The sequence below is a fragment of the Lipotes vexillifer genome, unplaced genomic scaffold (genome assembly GCF_000442215.2).
Source record: "Lipotes vexillifer unplaced genomic scaffold, Lipotes_vexillifer_v1.1 scaffold238, whole genome shotgun sequence".
Taxonomy (NCBI): domain Eukaryota; kingdom Metazoa; phylum Chordata; class Mammalia; order Artiodactyla; family Lipotidae; genus Lipotes; species Lipotes vexillifer.
This window is the reverse complement of record NW_006785665.1, coordinates 988453-996096: the sequence shown is the minus strand read 5'-3', so window position 1 is coordinate 996096 and position 7644 is coordinate 988453.

Sequence of the window (7644 nt, the reverse complement as noted above, 5' to 3'; positions counted from 1 at the left end):
TCAACATCTACCCATTTCCCCCACTCCCCAGCCCCTGGTAACCACCATTCTACTCTCTGTGTCTATGAGTTCAGTGTTTTTAGATTCCATATATAAGTGGAATCATACAGTTTTTGTCTTTCTCTGTCTGACTTATTTCACTTAACATAATGCCCTCGAGTTTCATCCATGTTGTCGCAAATGGCAGGATTTCCCTCTTTTTAATGACTGAATAATATTCCATTGTATTGCTCATATCTTTTGATCCAGTAATTCCTCAAGGATGTTCATGGCAGCAGCATTGTTTATAGCAAGGAACAGTTGGAAAAATGCCTGACGATATGAAACAATTAATTGAGTTACAGCCCAGCTATATCCTGGAGTAGTATTAGGTATCCTAATTGTGTGAAACAAAACAAGAAACAGAAAAATATTTCTACACACACACACACACACACACACACACACACACACACACGACTGTTAGGCAACACTCCAAAATATTAATAATATTATTTCTGGGAGATGGAATGACAGGTTGTCTTTCTGTCACCCAATTCCAAAGTGGGGGGTGGGAGTGGTTGGGTTCTACACACCAAGTAATTATCTGACACCATCTGAGTGTCCCATAATTCATTTCAATTCTGATACTATCTATCTGGAGACAGCATCAGATTCCACAGTCCCACAGGACTGCCCTCCACTTTAAATGCAAATTGCAAGTCCAGGTTGTCACCTGTGCTTCTGATGAACTGGCTATAAGTCAGAGGTTCCCGTGACCCCCTCCTTGGGTTCTACTAACCTGCTAGAGCAACTCACAGAACTCAGGAAAACAAGTTACTTACTAGATAACAGCCAGATGGAAGAGATGTAGAGGGCAAGGTGTGTGGGAAAGACCTTGGAGCTTCCATGCTCTCTGAATGCCACCCTCCCCACACCTCCATGTGTTCACAAACCCAGAAGCTCTTTAAACCCTGTCTTTTCAGGGTTTTATGGAGGCTTTATTACATAGGCATGATTGATTAAGTCATTGGCCATTGATGATTGAACTCAGTCTCCAGCCCCTCTCCTCTCCCTGGAGGTAGTGGGAGCTAAGTGGGGAGACTGAGAGTTCCAACCCTCTAGTCACATGGTTGGGTCCACTGGCAACCAGCACCCATCCTTAAGTGTGGTCCAAAAGTCACTTCATTAACATAACAAAATACATATTTGTTGCTCTCATCACTTAGGAAATTCCAAGGGTTTTAGGAGCTCTGTTCCAGAAACCGGACAAAGACCAAATATATGTCAATATAAATCAGAATATCACACAGGTGATTTATATCTTCTTCTTTATACTTCTCTGTTTTTTCCAAGTTTTCAGCAATAACCTGTAGTAATTTAATAATGTAAAAATCTAATATATTTAAAAAATGATTTTAATTTTAATATAGGACAGCAGGGAGCCAGGAAGATTATCTGGTGGAGGAGGAAAAGGGTAAATACGGTATTTAATTCTAGCAGTGGTATGGAAAGTGGGATGGTTAAGACACAGATATTCTGATGACCACTTCTTTATATACTTGAGTGAGTTTCACTGGAAGCTTTTGACGAGTCCTGCACAAGGACCTGCACACGTAATGAGCCTTCCCGCCTGCATTTTGAGAGGGACGTCGCAAGGAGCTGCTGCTGCCTGCAGCTCTCTGCTGGCAGGATGGGCTCCCTGCTTGGTGCTTTCTGAGAAGCGCACATGGCAGCTTCAGGGAGAGCCCAGCATGGCTGCCAAACTATTCTGATGCCTCACTAATCCTCACAGCTGGTAAGCACATAGCAGTCAAACTGGAGAGATTCTCCACCAAGATTGTAAAGACTCCAAGAGGGGGAAAGACCTGGCCTTTTCTGAAAAGTGGGTTAACATGAAGGATAGAAGTGAGAGGCTGGAGGGGTGTGTCGTGAGATAGGCTGAAGGCTGAAGCTGGAAATGGGAGTCCCAGAATGAATGTGTGGGGCAGGCAAAAATTCAGTTCAAAGATGAATGAAGATGGAGGAGCAGAAATCAATTGGAGTAAAATGGGCATTGGATGAAGGGGGCAACTCTAATCAAATAAGAGGTAGTACTGGGAGAAGCCCTTGGAATTGTCGAATTTTCCATATGGTGTTACAAATCTTCAAGATGGTGGTGCCTAAATAAATAAATAAAACAAATAGCCCTCTCCCCCAATAAAAAGGGAATTCCCTGGCGGTCCAGTGGTTAGGGCTCCGCGCTTCTACTGCAGGGGGCACGGGTTTAATCCCTGATCACGGAACTAGGATCCCGCATGCCTCGCTCAATAGAAGGGAGTCAGCAAAGAACCAGTTATCTGAGCAGAGGTGAGTGAGTGAGGGATATGGAGGCTATGGGTACAAAGATGGACTCTTAATAAAGAGAGCCACTTATGTGCTAAGCAGATGGACCAAGCTAGGTAAGCCAGGTTAGCACAGACAGCAAGGAGCACCCAGGTCGAGTCCATGGAGTTTAGGTAGTAGAGCTCAGCCCACGAGCCAGGGAAGCACCTGGTTATGACTGAGGAGTGCAGAAAAACTGAGCATTGATATGCGGGAATCCCAGCAGAGTGTGGGCAGCAAAGGTAGGGAGTACTGTACTGGGAGGTGGGGAGCCACCTCTAGGCTGTCATCTTCTAGACAGGGGTTCACAGATTTTTAGAGCTGTGAAATTTCTTGGAGATGACCCAATTTAATCCCTCCCCCTTTTTTTCCTAGAAGAGAAAATGGAAGCCCAAAGAGATGATCATATCTTCCATCCTCTTGGAGACTCTTACCGTCTAACTACACGACTACCTACTCCTATTTGTTATACAGGGAATTGACATATAAGGAACTGGTCATATCTAAGATTCTGGAATCTTTCTCATAGTCCTTCTGTAACTTGTGGATGCTACCATCATCTTGCACAGTTCCAGGGTCAAAATAAATGACTGTCCAATGTTCAAGCTCTTTACGTGCTTTGACCTTCTAATGTTCAACTCCTTTTACTTTTGCTCTATACCATCCACTTACTCTTATGGCCATATCATGGGCCTTATTATCACCTGATTCTTTACTTTAAGTTCAATATCCTTGGCTACAACTTCCTACCCTACCCATCCTCCAATTTCTCTAGTCAATCGGCCTACATCTATGATCTATCACTTGAATAACTCACTTATCGACGCTCTCAAATGCATTGCTCTCTTGTAAACTTTAACCCAAGAGCAGCACATCTGTCCCCCTTTTCTGACCCTATGTCTGTTCTGCTGACACTAGTACAAATTCATGGTCTTTTACCATGAATTCCTGTGATCCTGTGTATTTCTGAGTGGTATCTATCAACTCCTCCCCTTTTCTCCATAGCAACTCTTGTAAATCTCCCCACTTGCCTCAAGTGTTCCCCACCATATCCCTTCTCACTCTTGTTTTATGAGGGGGGAAAAGAAAGATGGCTGATTTCTGGTTTCCAGTCTGGCATGTAAGGAGCTTAGAGTTACCATTCCATCTTAAATTTTTAAAAAGTAAAATCTGAACAAAATGCAAAATCATCAGTTCTTAGATTTACCAAATAAGTGAAGCCACAGGGCAAACTGCTGCTCTCCCAAGTTGGAGAAATAGATACACAGAGACTCACATCTGACCTGAGCAGAAACTTCCATTGGAACCGGAACTGGGGTAGGAAAACCTGACCTGTAATTGACAAATTGCTTGAGGCTCAGTGTGGACAAGTCTGAAAGTTAAAAACTGCAGGGTGACCCAGTCATGGGTGGGTGGGAGGCACCCATTTCTGTGAGTTTTGCCTCTAGGAGCCCTATCAGGACTTCACAGTGAGTAATGGAGAAAAATCCCTTTGTGTTCTGGCAGAGGGTTGGGGGTTGGTGGGTGGCGGGGAGGAGAAATACATTAGAGTAGTCTGTCCATCTTATGAGGTGTGCCCTCAGGAGAAACTACTTTACCGGGGCTTAAGCTGCTGGGGTTTTATCAGAGCCTAACCTATCTAGGGGAAGGGAAATTATCCAACTCCAGCCCCCTTTAGGGGAGGGAAAACTTGAGAAGCCCTGGTGAAGTTCACAGTCCAGGGGCACAGGCTCACTAAAAGATGGAGACCAAATCATAGATCTATAGAAAAACTCCCCTCCCACCAGAACTTACCACTACGTTACTAAAGGCCTGTTTACCTCAGTTCCTTTTACCCAGGGCATCATGTCTACCTTTCAACAAAAAATTACCAGGCATACTAAAAGGCAAAAAACACAGTTTGAAGAGACCGAATAAGCATGAGAACCAGAGTCAGATATGGCAGGAATGTTGGAATTATCAAACCAGGAATTTAAAAACAAACTATGGTTAATATGCTAAGGGCTTTAATGGAAAAAGTAGACAACATGAAAGAACAGATGGATAATGTAAGCTGTAAGATGGAAATTCTAAGAAAGAATCAAAAAAGAAATGCTAAAGATCAAAAACACTGTAACAGAAATGAAGAAGGCCTTTCATGGGCTCATTAGTAGATTGGACACGGCTGAGGAAAGAATCTCCAAGCCTGAGGATACAACAATAGAAAAGCAAAAAGAAAGAAGACTGAAAAAGATGGAACAGAATGTCCAAGAGCTGTGGGAAAAAATACAAAAATGTAACATGCATGTAATGGGAGTATTAGAAAGAGAAGAAAGAAAGGAACAGAAGCAATGTTTGAAGTAATAATGACTGAGAATTTCTCCAAATTTATGTCAGACACTAAACCACAGATCTAGGAAGCTCAGAGAACACCAAACAGGAAAAATGCCAAAAAAGACTATACCTAGGCATATAATATTAAACTTCATAAAATCAAAGATAAAGAAAAAATCTTGAAAGAAGCTGAAGCTGGGATGGGGGTGGTGGAGAACACCTTACCTATAGAGGAGCAAAGATAAGGATGACATCTAACTTCTCCTCAGAAACCATGCAAGCAAGAGGAGAGTGGAGTAAAATATTTAAAGTGTTAAGAGAAAAAACCGACCTGCCTAGAATTCTGTACCCTGCAAAATATCCTTTAAAAATGAAGGAGAAAAAAAAAAAAAATGAAGGAGAAATAAAGACTTTTTCAGACAAGCAAAAATTGAGGAAATTTTTTTCACTAGACCTGCCTTAGAAGAAATGTTTTAAAATGTTCATCAGAGAGAAGGAAAATAATATAGGTCAGAAACCTTAATCTACATAAAGAAAGAAGAGCATTGGAGAATGAATAAGCAAACTGAAACTTTTAGTTTTCTTATTCTTAATTGATCTAAAAAGTAACATTTTGTTCAAAATAATAATAATAGCAACAATGTATTTGATTATGTATTCATGTATATATACACACACACAAATATGTATATATGTGCTTATGTATAAGTGAAATGAATGACAGCAAGACAAGAGAGAGGAATTAGGAATATCATGATTATGAGGTATTGTACTACCTGTGAAGCAGTTTTTTTGTTTGTTTATTTATTTATGTATTTATTTATGGCCACACTATGCGGCCTGCGGGATCTTAGTTCCACAACCAGGGATCGAACTCATGCCTCCGGCAGTGGAAGCGTGGAGTCTTAATCACTGGACCGCCAGAAAGTGGACTTGAATTAGTTGTAAGTATTATATTGCAAACTCCAGGGCAGCCATTAAGAAAAGTAAAAAAAAGAAATACAACTGATATGCTAAGAGAAGAGACAAAATGGACTGATATAAAATGTTCAATTAAAACCACAAGAGGCAGAAAAAGTGTGGAAGACAAAAATAGGAACAAAGAACAAGGGCAACAAATAGAAAATATGGTAGCTATTAATCCAACTATATTAATAATCACTTTAAATGTCAACGACCTAAATACACTAATTAAAAGACAAAGATTGTCAGAGTGGATCAAAAAACAAGACCCAGGCTTCCCTGGTGGCGCAGTGGTTGGGGGTCCGCCTGCCGATGCAGGGGAGGTGGGTTCGTGCCCCGGTCCAGGAGGATCCCACGTGCCTTGGAGCGGCTGGGCCCGTGGGCCATGGCCACTGGGCCTGCGTGTCCAGAGCCTGTGCTCCGCAACGGGAGGGGCCGCAACAGTGAGAGCCCCGTGTACCGCAAAAAAACAAAACAAAACAAAAACAAACAAGACCCAACTATGTGTTATATAAAAGAAACCCACTTTTTTTTTTTATCTGCACCATGCAGCTTGCAGGATCTTAGTTCCCTGACCAGGGATTGAACCTGGGCCATGGCAGTGAAAGCACTGAGTCCTAACCGCTACACCACCAGGGAACTCACAAGAAACCCACTTTAAATATAAAGAAATATATAAATTAAAAGTAAATGAAATAGATTCACCTATTTTCCTGTTGTATATATCTCCTTTGTTGACAATAAATTATTTTTTATGAAAAAAATTAATGTTTGGAGAAAGATATACCATGTTAATACTAGTCAAAAGAAAGTCGAAGTGGCTATATTAATTTCAGACAAAGCCAACTTCAGAGCAAGGAAAGTTGTCAGGGCTAAAGGGGGGCATTACAAAGTGATAAAGGTGTCAATATTCCAAAAAGCCATAAAGATCTTTATATGTATGTATGCATCTAACAACATAAGGCAAAAAATACATCAGGCAAAAACTGGTAGAACTGCAAAGAGAAATATATGAATCCACTATTATAGTTGAAGACTTTAACTCCCCTCTATCAGAAATGCATAGATCCAACAGGCAGAAAATCAGTAAGAACATAGTTTAACTCAACACCATCATCAATCAACTGGATATAATTGACACCTGTAGACTACTCCACCCAACAACAGTGGATTATATATTCTTGCCTAGCTCACATGGAACATCTACTAAGGTAGACCACATTCTGGGCCATAAGACCCACCTTAAGAAGTTGAAAAGAGTAGAAATCATACAATATCTGCTGTCATATCCCCATGGGATTAAACTAGAAATCAATAACAGAAAGACAGCTGGAAAATCCCAAAATACTTGGAAATTTAACAACATACTTCTAAATAACATATAGGTCAAAGGAGAAATCTCAAGGTAAATTAAAAAATATTCTGGGGACTTCCTGGGTGCTCCAGTGGGTAAGACTCTGTACTCCCAATGCAGGGGACCTGGGTTCGATCCCTGGTTGGGGAACTAGATCCTGCATGCATGCCACAACTAAGAGTTCAAGTGCTGCAACTAAAAAGATCCCACATGCCAAAACGAAGATCCTGCACTCTGCAACTAAGACCCGGCACAGCCAAAATAAATAAATAAATTTTTAAAAAACATATCCTGAACTAAATAAAAATACAGTTTATCAAAATTTGTGGGATGAAGTGAAAAAAGTGCTTAAAGAAAAATTTATAGCGTTGAATACATTCATTAGAAAAGACAAAAGATCTAAAATCAATAATCTAATCTTCCACCTTAGGAAACTAGAAAAAGAAGAGCAAATTAAATTCAAAATAAGAAGGAAAGAAATAAAAATTAGAGCAGAAATCAAAGAAATTAAAAACAAGAAATCAATAGAGAAAATCAATGAAATGAAAATCTGTTTCTTTGAAATGACCAATAAAATTGACAAGACCCTAGCAAGGCTAACTAAGAAAAAAAGCGAGATGTGGCCTTCCCTGGTGGCGCAGTGGTTGAGAGTCCGCCTGCCGATGCAGAGG